Consider the following 16,310-nt stretch of genomic DNA (forward strand, 5'->3'; position numbering starts at 1 on the left):
GTTGGTCTGTGACAAGATTGCGGTATGCTGCTCATGGAACACTCAATGTTCCTGGCTTGAGTTTGGAGTTGGTCCAAAAGGAGCACTTCGGGAGCATGGTGATGTCGTATCTCGTCAATTCATTCTTACATGGGTTTCTCTGGTTGCAACCAGAGACACCCAAAGAACTATGAAGTAATCTGCTGAATTTGGCTTCTTCTTTTTTTTCAAAATATATATATCAGGCTTTGCCAGGGATGAAGTACCAATTGCCTTACTGTAAATAGGCTTTACATCATAGAACGGAGGCCATGTTCTCAAATTTAATTAACACATTTATAAGTAGGTGATACTATTCACTTGTTTTGACAAATGAAATTTTTTTAAATTGTTTTGCTTAATTTCTTACTATTTTGTTGATGAGTATGTCTGTTATTAAATACGTAAAGGGGTCTACCAAGTACACAAGGTAGAAGCCCCAAACTAAGGAGGTGCCCTAAATTCTTTCTAATTTATATAAACAAGTTAAAGGAAGAATGTTTGTTGCATATGATATGGAAGGCACTTATGAGAAGATAAAGACATAATCTGGCATGTCATTATGGGTTTCTGTTAAAATTTTACAATTGTGTTTAAGAGAAGTAAGAGTACATGCGAGTACAAGATGCATCTATAGGATTATTTTATATAGTTTGGTGCATTTTTTGTTAAGTTATGCATCACATGTTGAGAATCTGATGTAAACCCATGGGATCGGAATCCCTTGAACCCACAATCAAATTGAAAATTTATCCAAGAAAGCTAAAAATCAAGTTAAGAGGATCTAGACCAGTTGAAATCATGTTTTAAGAACCTAGATTTGATGAGAATGCCACAAAGGTTTTGTCTTTGATAAGTTCGTAGTTCAATCAAGAACAAGTAGAGAAAACTACAAAGTTCTCTGAAATTTCATTCAATGTTAAAACTTGTGTAAAATACGGCTACAAGTCTGATTTTAATCACTCGATGAAACCCTAGGCCGACTAACATGAAACTCTAGGCCAATTAAGGCATTCATTAATTAAAAGACCTGGGCTGAACATCTTCAAGTCCAAAACATCCTAAACTACATGTCTATAGCTAATAAAAGAAGTCCACTTAATGAATTAAATATAAAAACATAAAATAGGTCCACGCGCCTGTACTTATTGAAATAAAGCGTCTACACTAAACCCTAGGCTATGCCGCCCCCCTCTGTAGCTTGTATCATATAGATTAAAGTTAGTTCTTCTTCTTTCAAGCCATTTTAAATGTTGGGGTCTTACTAGATGAATTTGCAAACTCAGCCCAAGTGGATTGCACCAATCCTTGCATTGCTTCTTTGACCTTCTTAATTCTTGACTGATTGGCTCATCTGAAGCTTGCAATGGATCCTTTAATGGTGCTTGTTGATTCTCATCAGAATCATCACTAGATGTGTGCAGGCTTTTAGTATTCATGCTTTATCTGCAATAAGCTCTCTTGTTTGATTTGTTGAGGAGCCCCAGATGTTTTCAAATGAATTAAATGATGGATGGCTGATCCATGTAAGCCTTTATAACCTCCTATTTTAGATTTGGTTCACTTAGGGGTAATGTTGCTGAAGTGTGGGGCATGACTTATAGCTTTACGCAAGTCCGTCTTAGGATAGCTTACTTGCAGTGGTTCACAATGTGTTGCAATCAGAAGTAGGTAGATGTGTTCTTTCTTGTAGATGATACTGTTTACTTGAAAAGTTAGATTCTGAAACATGATGCTTAATTTCCTTATAACCACCATGATTGTTCTTAATTGCACCTTGAAATTTTAATATAAAAAAATTTGCACCTTGAATTTCTAATCCTAATAGATTATTCAGATGGTGAAGTTTCATGTTGTACGGTTGATCTCTAGAGAGCTCTGTGCAAGGGCAATGGCTATTGTATATGAACAACATTATAAGACAATAGGTCCTTTTAAGGGCACTACTCACATCACAGTTCTTTTGGATAAGAGAGATGATAGATATTTGAGGCATCATCTTCTTCTTCTTCTGAAGGTATCATAAAATTGACTTTGGTTATTTGTTATTTTCCCTATTTTGCTTAGATATGGATTGACTGATGAAACTTCACTGTTTTCCTCTTTGCATATTGGTGGAAGTAACATTTGTTCCCATTTGTTTCTTTGCACTAAAATTGCCTTTTGTATTGGTAAGTTGCACACATTCAATGGATCTAGAGTTGTGCTCTGTAAAATGCCATTCTACCAGTCTACTAGCCAGAGAATGAGACTCTGAATTGTCCTCAGAAAGCCAGCCTTATAGGATTGACTCAAGATCTAGAAAAAGCCTAAATTGAAGTTGGCATTTGTGATCATAGTCATATTTTCAATAATAACAATTTCCATACACTATATATGTGCAGGCTTTGATGAAGGTTCTATCAAATCTGGAGGCTTGTGTTTTGGTTGGAGGGTGTGTTTTGGCTATGGATTTGCTTATAATGGTTCATGAGGCTTTCAAAAGAACTTTTATCCCTTTGCAGTCAAATTTGATGGCTGCTACTGCTTTCATGGAAGCACTCAATGAATGGTTGTTTTTTGACAAGGATGGTGCACAAGTTGGACCCATGGAAAAGATGCTATCAGGAGGTTCTGGTCAAAGAAAGCCATTGATTGGACAACCAGGTGCAGGTCTTCTAGGATGCTAGACTGGAAGAGATTGCACAATGTTTGTGAACTTCGCTAGGCACTAGCTATTCAGGTTCCAGTTCTCACTCCTAATCAAGTATTGTCATACAACACATGGAACATTATGCTGATCTGTAATATGGTTGTATCACACTTTTGATACATCAGAAACATTCCCCTTTAAAGTTGGTTTAATGCACTTGCAGTTTAATCTCATTTTGTTGTTGTTTACTAAATTCTAATTTTGTTGTATATATTGGCTAAGCTAAATTTTATGTTTCTTAGTGTTCAAATTTGATATATGCTAATGTTCAGTTCCCGTGTGTGGTTTGATTAGTGCTGATTTTTCAAGATCTATAAACTTTACCAGATTATTTGTTATGTTGGATTTTTTTTAGTCTGCTGCATTTGCATCAGAGTTTCACTTGTATAGATCCTTTACTCCTTAATGGAATTTGGCCAGCAAGTGCTGAATTGTCATCCTTAGCTTCTATTCGAAGTCATGCATGGTGTATCATGTATGGTTATCTATACACACGCACACACATCTACGTGTGTATGTGGGGTGGGTTTTTTTTTTTGGGTGGAGGGGGGGGAGGGAGAGAGAGAGAGAGAGAGAGAGAGAGAGAGAGAAGGCATGGTGTATGGGTTGAATTCTTGAGAGTGACCATATCTTGAATATGCTGGAGGTTAGGATTTAGAACTGTATCTAACATCTCCCTTTACAAGACTTGCTTTGGCAGGACCAAAACTGTGTGGTGGCCGTTTTATTTGACATGAAATTTTGCAATTTCATGCTGCAATAGTGTTTTCTTGTCTGTTTTAACTTAGAAATCCCTTGCTTGTAACTTTTGCCTCATCTCATATTATTTTGTTGATGCCTTTCAAATTTCAATAGATGTTACTTGTTCTCAGGTAGGAGGCGGCACTGTCCATATTACATATCATGGAATCTGCTCATTCAGATCTTTTTTTTTATATATATAAGTAATCAAAGTGTATTAATAAAAGAATAGGCAAAGCCATGTGTTACAAAGAAAGCCCTAAACTACGTAGGGACAATAAAAACAAGGAAGTCATGAAAGGCTTGGCCATTAAAATTAACGGCAATGGTCCAAGTACAAAGAGTTCTAAAAATGATCAATCTCTCTTTGTCCTCAAAAGTCCGTTCATTATGCTTCTGCTAGTGCTGCCACAACTGTCTCAGGCATAACCCAACCCAAGTCTAGTCTACTAAATACCTCGTTCCATAACCCTCGAGCTACATCACAGTGTAGTAAGAGATGGTCCACCGATTCACCCCCATTCTTGCACATGCAGCACCAATATGCAATAATCACCCTTCATTTCCTCAAATTATCTGTTGTGAGGATCTTACCCAAAGAGACGGTCCACACAAAAAATGCAGCTTTGAGAGGCGCCTTATATCTCTAAAGTTTTTTCCACAAGAACTAAATAAGAGGTTCTTGTGATAGAGACTTATAGAACAAGCGAACCGAGAACATATCTTTACTTGTAGGTAACCACCACAATAAGTCAGCCTGCTGATTGTTATTTTGGAGGGAATACAAAAGGCTGAAAAGAGCTTCAATACTGTCCATTTCCCAATCCTTTGTTGCCCGACTAAAATTAATGTTCTACTGAATTTGTCCCCCCACTATTTCCCTAACGTCCACCACTTAAATGTCTTTTGCATTAGCAATCCTGAAGAGAGCAAGAAATGGATCCTTTAAAGCACTGTTACCACATCAAGTGTCATGCGAGAATTTAATTTTGGCTCCATCACTTAGGCTTAGTCTTGAACGGTGAGAGAAAACACCCCATCCTTTTCTTATGTGTTTCCACAAACCCACTCCATAAGCGCCTCTCACTTCATTGGAACACCATCCTCCCCATAATCCACCGTATTTACTCTCAATCACCATCTTCCATAGGGCTTCTGGTTCTTTATGGTATCTCCACAACCATTTTTCAAGTAACGCCTAATTAAAAATTCTCAGGTTTCTAATGCCCAAACCTCCATTAGATATGGGACTACATACCTTCTCCCACCTGACTAGGTGGGATTTAAATTTCTCGCCTATTCCACCCCACAAAAAATCTCGTTGTAATTTCTCAATGCGAAGCACTACACTTGTTAGAATAGGAAACAAGGACAAGAAATAGGTCGGTAGGTTGGATAGCGTACTCTTTATCAGAGTAATCCTACCACCTTTTGACAGGTACATTCTCTTCCAACCTACTAGGCAATGCTCTACTTTCTCAATCACTGTATCCCAAACAAAAGCTGCTCTTGAGGCAACCCCCAACAGAAGGCCAAGGTATGTCATAGGAAGTGAGGCAGTCTTGCACCCCAGTGTATTAGCCAACTATCTTAGATTCTAAACACTCCCGATAGGCACCATCTCTGATTTGTCCAAATTCACTTTCAAACCCGAAGTTGCTTCAAAACAAAATAGGAGGGCCTTCAATACTCAAATCTGGTAACGGTTGGCCTCACAGAAAAGAAAGAGTGTAATCTGCAAAAAATAAATGAGACATGTTAATAGAACCCCCTCCCAGGGATCCAATCGAGTAACCTGACACACGCTCGTTGATGACCAAGGCTGAAATTATTCTACTTAAAACCTCCTTCACAATAACAAAGAGTAAGGGGGACAGCGGGTCTCCTTGTCTTAGGCATCTTGTGCTATCGAAGAAACTGTTGGACTTCCATTTATCAGAACTGAGTATTTCACAGTAAATATACACTAACGGATCCATGATCGCCATTTCTCTTCAAAACCACACCTCCTAAGAAGGTCGAGTAGGAAGCCCCAATTAACATGATCATACACCTTCTTCATATCTAACTTGCAAGTATCCCTTCCTTGCCAACTTTCAGTCTACTATCCAGACATTCATTTGCAATAAGCACCGCATATGGAATCTATCTATCTTTTACAAAGGCATTTTGGGGCTTTGAGATTGTCTTTCTCACAACCTCACTAAGGGATTAGCAAGTACCTTAGAAATGATCTCCTTTACTAGACTAATGGGTTGAAACTCCTTAATCTCTTCAACTCCAACCTTCTTCAGTATCAAAACAAGGAAAGTGGTGTCAAGGCTTTTCTCAAATTTTCCTTCCGAATGGAACTCCTGTAATACCTTCATGAGGTCATCCTTTAACACATCCCAACACGTTTGGAAGAAACCCATAGAAAACCCATCAGGACCCGGAGCCTTGTCTTTAGCCATTTTCCTTAGCACATCAAATACCTTAACATTCTCGAAAGGCCTCTCCAAATGGATACCATCCAAGGGACCAATAGAATAAAAAACCAACCCATCAAGCTTAGGCCTCCAGCCCACCTACTTAGATGGTAGCTGTTCAAAAAAACCAACTACATGAGAATTAATCTCATTCTCATCCTTACAAAAGACCCCATCAATCTTCAACATCTCAATATTATTGGATCTCCTGTGCGAGTTGGCTGCCCTGTGAAAAACTTGGTGCTTCGGTCTCCTTCCTTTAACCATAAAGCTCTAGATTTTTGCCGCCACGAAGTTTCTTGTAAAAGGACGATCCTCTCAAGATCTGCAACCAACACTAGCTTTTGAGCTAATTTCTCCTGTGTTAAGGTCCTAGATTCTTGTAACCTTCTAGCACATGGATATATCTTAACTTACTTTCCTTTTGTTCCCCTATATCACCTAATGATTGTCTATTCCAAAGCTTCAAATCTTGTTTTAAAGCTTTCAATTTACCCACAAACATGAAGCTAGGGGTACCCTGTATCTGATAAGAAGACCACCAATGTCTAACCATACCCACAAAACCTTCTGATTTCAACCACATGTTTTCAAACTTAAAGTACCTTTGTCTTCTTTCAATTCCCCCACAATCCAGCATGATAGGCCAATGACCAGAATATAGTTGAGGTAATCTCTTTCGCCAAACCTCCAGAAAATGAATTTCCCACTCCGAAGAAATTAAGAATCTATCTAAACGAGACCACGTTTGATTATTCGTCCACGTGCCTGAACCCCCTGCCATTGGTAAGTCCACTAAATTCAACTTGAAGATGCATTCTAAAAATTCTGACATTGTTGGTCTCATTCTTCTGTTGACAAAGCACTCACTGGGAAATCTTGTTGCATTAAAATCTCCATCAATGCACCATGGAAGATCCCACCAGCTATGTAAACCAACTAGTTCATCCCACAATAATCTATGATCAGAATCTGAGTTGGGACCATAAACATCTGCAAAGGCCCACGAAAAACCATCGACCACACTCCTGAAAGAACATACTACAGAAAATGACCCAATGAACTCCTTCAGTTTTTCCACCATCTATTGGTCCCACATCACTAACACACCTCCTGAGGCCCCGTCAGCAACCAAATAAACCCAATCCACATGTACAAAGCTCCATATGCTTCATACGATTTTTGTAGTAATAACTTTCAACTTCATCTCCTACAAACAAACGATGTTCGCCTTCCATCCTCGCAGTAAGTTTCTTGTTTGAAGACGCTTACTGGTCTCATTTAACCCACAGACATTCCATGAGACAATTTTTTGTTTCACTTTGGATAGACTAGCCCCTTTCCCTTAGACTTGTCCCTACTAGAACCACCTTCCGAGTTCATCGACTAGGTTTAACCTCTTGAGTTCTTGTTGTCTCTTAAAACCCGCTTTCCTTTGTTGTTGGTGTCCCACTTCAATAGCGGTGAGTAACGCCATGAATTGCTCCTCGTATCCTTCACATTTCAGACCCACCAAATCCTAGATATCCCTCACCGTGTCAAACACTCAATCCAAGACATTTGATTGGTATGGAAACAAAAGATTTAAAGGGATGGGGTTGTGTAAATTGAACTCTAGTTGTTCCTCTAAACACTCTTCCCCAGTCAAAAAACCCACTTGGTTTTCCTCATCTGAGAGGAAAAGATCTTCACTGGCTAAGTCCCCAGAAACTAGTTTCTCGCTAACCCCCACATCAATGGCCGTGTCCCCTGGGGCCACTTTCTTGCTGACCCCCATCACAAAACCTCACTGTTCAACTCATTGGTACTCACCGGGCCACCATCTCCCCCCCCCCCCAACACACCATCGAAAACTTCTGTACACTTCCTAGAGGAGAAGCGTCATTCTATGTTGAAAGAGGGGCTAAAATCGACTTTGTTGGCAATCTCGGATACTCCAATGGATCCACTCAAGCCACCGACGAGACCTCCACAGTCATCGGCCACCCTCTGGTGGCCTCGCGGCGTCGACAATGGCACAAAGGGCCTCGCCCCTTCACGTACATGACCAGCCCAAGCCTTCCACTCTTGTCGAGTTGGTTTTTGCTTGATGGGCTTGAAGACAGGCCTGCCAAGGCCCGTATGGAGGCCTTTGTCTAATGCAACAGGTTTATGCCCTTTAAAAATCTCATGGGCCTGATGGCCCAGCCCATCTCCCACGTAAGGCACCCTGGATGCCTTATACGCACCCTGTCTCCCATGTGAGGCCTTAGTGTTATCCTCCTGAAACGCCCCGTTTACATAACCTAAAACACACCGTATTCCCCAGCTTTCACCCTTTCATCCATTTCCTTATTAACCCCGACCCTCCACGCCACCTTATCCAACTCCCTCTACAAATACTCCATTTGCACCTACAACTCCCTCACCATACAGTAAACGTCTCTTCCATAACCTCTCTCCCATGACGATGCACATCACCATCATGTTACCCCTCACCAGCCCCATATCTCGTAACGTCGTGGCTCTCTGCCGGAATGAGAGCCTCGTTGTACGACTTCCCTCCCAGTTCAATTTCTTTCCATGGCTGCCTCAGAACAACCCCACCAACCCCTCTCTGACCTCCTAGGTTGCCTCCATGACCACCTCCTTTAGTCTCCACCATCCTCTTCCCCTCTCTTCTTCCAAAATAATAACAACACTTTATCGTCCCCCATCGCCATAAACTGCCACCTCCAAGAAGCTCCCATGACAATTATGACATCTTTGAGCTATGAAACTTCGAAAACCATCCCTCCTGGAAGCATAAAAGTCCTTACTTTCTCCCTTCGCACAGTCCTCCAACACCCTCCCTAACCAACGTGTAGTACCCAAACCCAATAATATCTCCTGTATAAACCTCTTACCTCTCTCAGTGATGTGAACCAAACCACCTTCTCTCACGATAGAAAAAAGTTTGGATTCAATCACTAACTCCCTTGTAATAAACATCGTGAAATCAGTGTCAGCTTAATACTAACTATCAACCATCATCAGCGACAAGCAAAAACACAGAAAAACTGTTTTTTAGTCAAAACGAGAGAGAGAGAGAGAGAGAGAGAGAGAGAGAGAGAGAGAGAGAGTTCAACAAGCAAACAACTCTATCAGACTCATATATCCTCATTCAGATCTAGATGATGCTGGAGAGATAGTTACACCAACTCTAGAGTAAAGCGGATCTTGTCGAGTCTGCGTTGCCTTCTGCATATTGCACAGGTGATTTTTGGTGCTGAACTTCGATTCTAATGCTAAATGATTCCTAATTAGCCTGTTGGTCATTCGTGACCTGGACGATTCTCTTTCTGTGTGTATGTGTATATTTCAAGCATATATATATATAAGTTGTAAAACTGTGATTCCTAATCTAGTTGATCTTTATGGACATTTGTGGAGACCATGCCTCTAAATTCTGAAACCTGGATGTTTGTATCGCACTTATTATCCTCACTCTTGTTTGCCAAAATCAATTTAGGCTATGCTTTATGGGGAACCAAGTATTGTGGAGGGTGCTGCTGCGTTGCTGAAGGCTGTTGTCACCAGAAACCCCTAGGCCACGATTCGTCTATACAGCACAGGAACATTTTATTTTGCTCTTACGTACCCTGGTTCTAATCTCCTTTTGATTGCTCAACTCTTCTCAGTGACTCATGTCCATCAAGCATTTCATGGTGGAGAAGAAGCTGCACTTTCCTCATCATTGCCACTAGCAAAACGTAGTGTATTGGGTGGACTTCTTCCTGAATCCTTGCTGTATGTACTGGTGCGTAGTGGTCCAGCTGCACTTGCTGCTGCAATGATTTCTGATTCTGATACTCCTGAGATTATATGGACTCACAAAATGCGTGCAGAAAACCTGATACATCAGGTATACCCAGACATTTAAGTGAGGAATGTGCACTGTACATCTCACTTGCGATCCTTTAAGGAAGTTTATCTATGAACTACAACTGAATCTGTGTTCCTTTATTTACCACCAGCTTTTGTATCTTGGAGACTTTGCCCAGAAACTATCTCAGTATTGTCACTCCTTATACAAGCATGCGCCTATGCCACCAGTGACGGATCCAGAGCTAAGAGATGAAATGTGGTGTCACCGTTATTACCTTCGAAACTTATGTGATGAGATCCGATTTCCAAATTGGCCCATCGTTGAGCATGTTGAATTTTTACAGCCATTACTGGCCATGTGGCGTGAAGAGTTGAGACAGACAGACCACTGGATATTTCTGAAGATGACGCTTGCAAAATTTTAGAGATATCTCCGGTAGATGTGTTAAGCGATGATACCAAAAAGAAGCATCTTTTGAGGTGGGTGAGGTGATATCTAGCATGTCCAAGCAGATTGAGAACGTCGTTGAAGAAAAACTCAAGCGACAATACCAGAAACTTGCCATGAAATACCATCGAGATAAAAATCCTGAAGGACGGGAGAAGTTTCTTGCTGTACAGAAAGCTTATGAGCGGCCGCAGGTAGACATTGGCCTCCAAACTTGATATATCTAACTGAAAATGATTAAATAATGAGAATGCCAAGGATTCTCTTGCACTAAAATTAAATAATTTCAATCGTATCATCATGTGGCCGTTGGCCCTTCTAAATAGTGAAACTTGGATGAATAGCTCAGTTATTCCTTGATATGAGTGTTATATATAGTTTCACTTCATACACCCTTCTGAGCCTTTTATCTCAGAAGAGTAATTTTTGGGCTTGCGTGTGTTCTAATAGTGCAGCCATTTTTGTAGCCTGTGCATCCAAGGTTCATGCCTGGTGTTAAGTATATTATATATTGCAGAAATAAAGATGCAATGTGATAAAGATTCTGCTTTGTTGTAGGGCTTTCAGAATCTTCTCAAGGTAGAAAGATATAAACCGTCACTGTTCAATTATATATAACCGTTAAGTATGCTATACACTTCACCCAATAACTTTTTGTAGGCCACCATGCAAGGCTTGCAAGGTCCACAGCCTTGGAGGTTGTTACTTCTATTGAAAGAACAGTGTATCTTATACCGACGTTATGGGGAAATACTGGAGCCATTTAAATATGCTGGCTATCCCATGTTACTCAATGCAGTTACCGTGGACAAAGATGATAACAATTTTCTTTCTTCTGACAGAGCACCCCTCCTTGTTGCTGCTGCATCTGAGCTTATATGGCTGACATAAATTCCCCTTTTGCCAGTATCGCTCTTGTTGATTTCATTTCATTGTAATTAGTGAATTTTTTACACTGATATGATGGATTTACTTATGATTTTCCCTCTTTAGGTATGGATCTTCTTCTTTGAATGGTGAAGAACTAGTGAGGGATGGTGGGATACAACTTCTTGCAACTCGTTTTTCCCGTTGCATGTGTGTTGTTGAGCCAACTACTCCTGCAAGTGAACCGTCTGTCATTGTTGTTACAAATGTGATGCGAACCTTTTCTGTTTTGAGTCAATTTGATGGTGCTAGAGTTGAGATGCTTGAATGTTCGGGGCTAGTTGAGGACATTGAGCACTACACTGAACTTGAGCTTGTACCTGCGGCAGTTGATATGGCCCTCCAGACAATTGCCCATGATTCTGTGTCATCAGAGTTGAAGAATGCTCTATTAAATGCTGGTGTTCTATGGTAAGCCAGCTTCTTCTTCGTCATATTACCTGCAGCAGGCTGTTTAATTATTATATTCTTCTTGTTGCTTTTTTTTTATATTATGATGATGATTATGATTCTCTGTTTCTTGCTGTTTGTAAAATTATGTTTCGCATTCTTAAAATTCTCTTTTTGGTGCCATTAGGCTTATGAGTTTCTATTATTGCAACTTTAATATAAATTCTATCGTACTCCTAACCATGTTACCATCATGATTTTAACTCGTATCAGCAATCACATTTTGTTAAAATTGGCTGGCTTCAGGGTATCTTTAGCCACTGCTGCTTCAGCAATCAGCATGATTCAACTGCAGAGGAATATGGTATACAGAGTCGCATCGGGTTGCTGCTAGTGTTCAAATTGCAAAACATATGCTTGCTGTACGAGCATCCGAGGCCTTATCAAGGCTCGGCGGTTTATTCACTGATGAGAATTTAACACCTCACAATCAGGGGGCGATGGATGCCCTCAGAGCTTTGCTAACAGCTAAACTTGCTAGTATGTTGAAAGATCAAGTGCCAAGAGAACTATTGTCTACATTAAACACAAATTTTGAGTCTCCAGAGGAAAATACTGATTTTTTTTTAGTTTCTGGGGGCGAGGGTGAACGTCTCATTTGCCTCAACCCCCACCCACTTCAATGGTATCGATGGCCCATTGGGTCTAAAAAGTATTTTTTCTAAAAATATTTTTTTTTACCCAAACTATTATATAATTAAAATTATAAATTACAATTTGTAAATATTTAATCCCAAGGGGTTGGCCCATGTGGTGAAAGCTTTGGTCTTTGAGTATCACTCCTTTTAAGATTTAAGGTTCAACACCTCATGAGTGCAAACAAGCTTTTGAGACCACACATTCCTGTAAAACGCCAACGATTTAACCAATTTCGTATAGAAAAACTTTCGAGAGTGCAATGCATGAGACTGAGGTTTATTCTGAAGGGTTGGGTCCCAAAGGCTTTGCCTGGGAGAGGTTCCCCTAAATGAAAAAATTAAAAAATTAAAAAATTATAAATATAACCATAATGTGTTTGTTAGATTTGTATTCACAAAATTGTGTTACTTTGGCCTCATAAGCCAATCTTTATATAGAAGGCCAAGACAATACATGAATTTTACTTGAACAATATAAGACTCAATAGTATTGGTGGGTAGAAGGCCCCACCCCCATCCGCCACATGAGGGTGGCGAGGCCACCTACCCCACATTTGGCAACCCAGTGGGGGTAGGTTGGGCCTAATCCGGCCCACTTTTTCCCCACTCCACCCTCTACTTATATATATATATATATATTTGTATATTTATACAAATTGTATATATTACAATTTGTTAGACTTGTGTTCACAAAATTATATTGCCTTGCATAGGCTGGCCAACCTTTATACAAAAAGTCAAGGCCAACCTTTATACAAGAGGTCAAGGCAATATTTGGGATTTAATAGCAAGTCACATATTGTTTAAATAAGACTTTTGTATTGTATTGATCTCTTATATAAAGATTGACCTAGGAGGTCAATGCCTCTTATATATAAATAGGGGGTGGGGCGAGGGAAAATTGGGCCAAGGTTGAGCCCAGCCCACCCCCGCTAGGGTGCCAGATGCAGGGCAAGTGGCCTTGCCACTCGTATCTGGCAAGTTGGGGTCCGCCTGGCCCATGCGAGGGCAGGGCAAACGAGTGTAGGGCAACAAGTGCAGGCCCCGCTCCCACCCTAGCCAAGACCTCAAAGAGAAAGATCATTGATCAAAACTTATACCTTCAGTCAATATCCGATCATTAAGATTTGACAAATTATTATGATATAAATTTATAATTTTAATAGTTTAGGATACATGTCAGAAAATTAAAGGATGAGCCACTGTTTAGCTTCTATTTTCTTCCTGTGCATGGATACCACCTGTGAGAGTCCTACACCTCAAGTAACGTGGGCAAGTGAACTCTTGAAGCCGTCTCACTTGTGCCTTGTTCGAATTATACTTCAATTTTGTAGTAAAATAAATTTAATAGATCAAATAAAGTCACGTAAATTTATAAATTTATTTTTATTAAATTTTTTTATGGTTATATCACTTCTCTACTTCAATTAGGGGATCCATTAAGAGATTGTAGGCAATCGGGATCTCTTTGCTACCAACCCTAAAATTTCTCTGAAATTATGTGACGTTGATGTCTCTACAGCCTGAGTTATTTCTCCATATTAATAGCCATCTTTTATTGACTTTGTTGCAGGATAGATACTACCATAAACACGTAAAAGCGGGGGGACATGCAATTCGTGAAAAATGTAGTTGAGAAGCTTCACAAAAGGGGCTAGCTTCTATGAGTTGCCAATCCGAACCCTACTTTTACAAATAACGTAATTAATAACGTTAGGTGCATATGTGATTGTCAAAATCTGAGTAAGATTTGGGAAAGGTATTGTTAGTACCAACTTTGCGAAATTGTCAGCACATCTCAGAACTTTGATTTGATGCTGGGTTTACTTCTATTTAAGCTGCCTTTTGTAATGCCACGTCTTTGAATTCTTTGCTTCACCAACATATATATCTTATCTTATAATGATCACTTGTCTATCTACCCTTGTGGTTCATGCGCGCTTGGGTAGAACAAACCGGCCGGTTTGCAATGGAATAATGCCCAAGGCCGGCTTAATAATAAAATGTATGTTCATGTCTCATAATTAGAGCTCTGATCTAATTGCTAAGGTCGCTTCACACGGCAAAGCCGCATATACAAAAGCCACGTGACACAAGTCTAAGCATTGCTACCATTAACACACTAGACGTGCCCTGCCAACTACCACAATCAAGAACATGATGAACATCTTAAACATACCGTCCTAGCCATATTTTCTACATGAAAGTATGTTATTTAGTGCTTCTGTTTTGTAGCGATTTGATTATCTGATGCAACAATTCGTTTGCATTTTTTAGTGGATTTTCGATGGAACTTTGGATCTGTTTTTTACTCTTAATTCCACCCTACCCGACTCGCTAATTAGAGTTTACTATATATTGTATTAAACCCTGTTAAGGATAAAACAGTCACTGCACCACAAATCAGCTCACAACCATTGCAGCACCAGACGTCCAGTGCAATCACGTAAATCAGCAAACATGTCCTCTGCATTGCACGCCTATAAATAGGCACTGTTTTATAATACAAAAGCAATGAAAATACAAGGAGGAAATTAGTTTTTAACTACCCTTATACAACCGCCAATTAGGGTTTGCCACATACATATATATGCACTATTCATTTATAGCCGCATGGTACGGTATTCAATTATCATTCTAAATAAAATCTTCTGAAGCTCTTTAGATGTAGGCATGCCATCGAATTCCATAAATCTTGTGTTTGTGTGAGAGTGATTTCGTTTTTTATCATTACTAACATTTAGCACATCCACCAATGGAGGGAAAAGCTAGCAATCATAAGTACGTACCAAGTGAGAGATAAGGTAACATACTTGTAATACAGAGGAAGCATTTTAAACTCTATCTCCTCGTGATTGGGGTTATAGCAAAAGTGAGAAGAATCAATTGCAGACATTCGACGGCCATTACCAAAAAAATGGCATCAAATCAGTATTAACCAATATTTATCAAATTATGGATGATGATCTGTCACCTTCGTCTGGAATAAAATAGCAAAGATGTGGAGAAAGGAACTTCATCAATTGGGTACTTCATCACTAAGCTATCGATTCTTAATTATTGGCAATCCAAAATATATATCTGCTGCTCCATATATAATGTTGATCACCGTGCATGAGGTGAAAATCTGTAATAACCCTTGGCTGAAGCCCCAGGTGCTAACCAGGCACTAGGCCGGTTGCCATTAATTAAAACAATACTAATGGTTTGGACCAAACAAATACTAATCGTACTTCTTTTTCTTGGGCAAGGTGTGAGCTTGAAGTACCATATGAGATTAAACCAGCTAGCGCTCTAAGCTGAGTCTCAGGCAAAACAGTTGCATGGTCTCTAGGAGATCATATGCAAATTTACAATTTATTACTGTACAGTACTTCATGTACTGTCTATTCACTCATGAGTTCAAGCCTTCAAATTTTTTATTGAGATTGATGAGATCTTTTTTCATACTCTAAGAACACCCATCGGTTGTCTTAATCAAGCTAGGGTGTGCCCTAGTTTGGACCCCATTGTGATCACCTGCTCCGTCCCGCTCCAAGTTGACAACAGTCATGTGTTTTTTTTAAGCACGTGCATGTTTGTTTTTTTAAATATTTTTTAAAAAATTACATACACATACATTAAAAAAATAGAATACGTACACTATTGGGTACCGAATGTCGGCGGGAGTAGCACTCCCCATTCCGAATTAAAAGTATTTTTCCAAGAGAATGTGCTATTAATTGAACAGTACTGCATTAGATTGCATTAGCTTCTCATTTGTGTAGTCCATTGTTAATATTGAAGCACATCATTCTATTATGTAGAGTATATAGTCAAGGCCTCATGGTGGTTTTATGCAATTAATGAAATCCTCCCAGCCATACCGTTCCCCTTTTTATCAAACACTTCGATGATTCCTACTATTTGAAAGAGATACATATTGTTGGAATCTACATTACCCACCAATAATATAGTTTAATACAATGAAAAATACATGATATTGTATCTCTCTCTCCTAATTGTAGAAAATATTTAGGTCAAGATATATCGAGGCAGTCGAATAGCTCAAAGTAGAATTAACACCATGAAAAAGCTAGCTA

At 39.6% G+C, this 16,310-nt stretch overlaps 1 pseudogene; it reads left to right on the top strand.

The window, feature by feature from the left end:
• The first annotated feature begins 1,855 nt into the window (after nt 1-1,855).
• Nucleotides 1,856-12,557, top strand: LOC122306495 (annotated as a pseudogene).
• The last annotated feature ends 3,753 nt before the right edge of the window (nt 12,558-16,310 follow it).

The sequence above is a fragment of the Carya illinoinensis genome, chromosome 4 (assembly GCF_018687715.1).
Source record: "Carya illinoinensis cultivar Pawnee chromosome 4, C.illinoinensisPawnee_v1, whole genome shotgun sequence".
Classification (NCBI taxonomy): domain Eukaryota; kingdom Viridiplantae; phylum Streptophyta; class Magnoliopsida; order Fagales; family Juglandaceae; genus Carya; species Carya illinoinensis.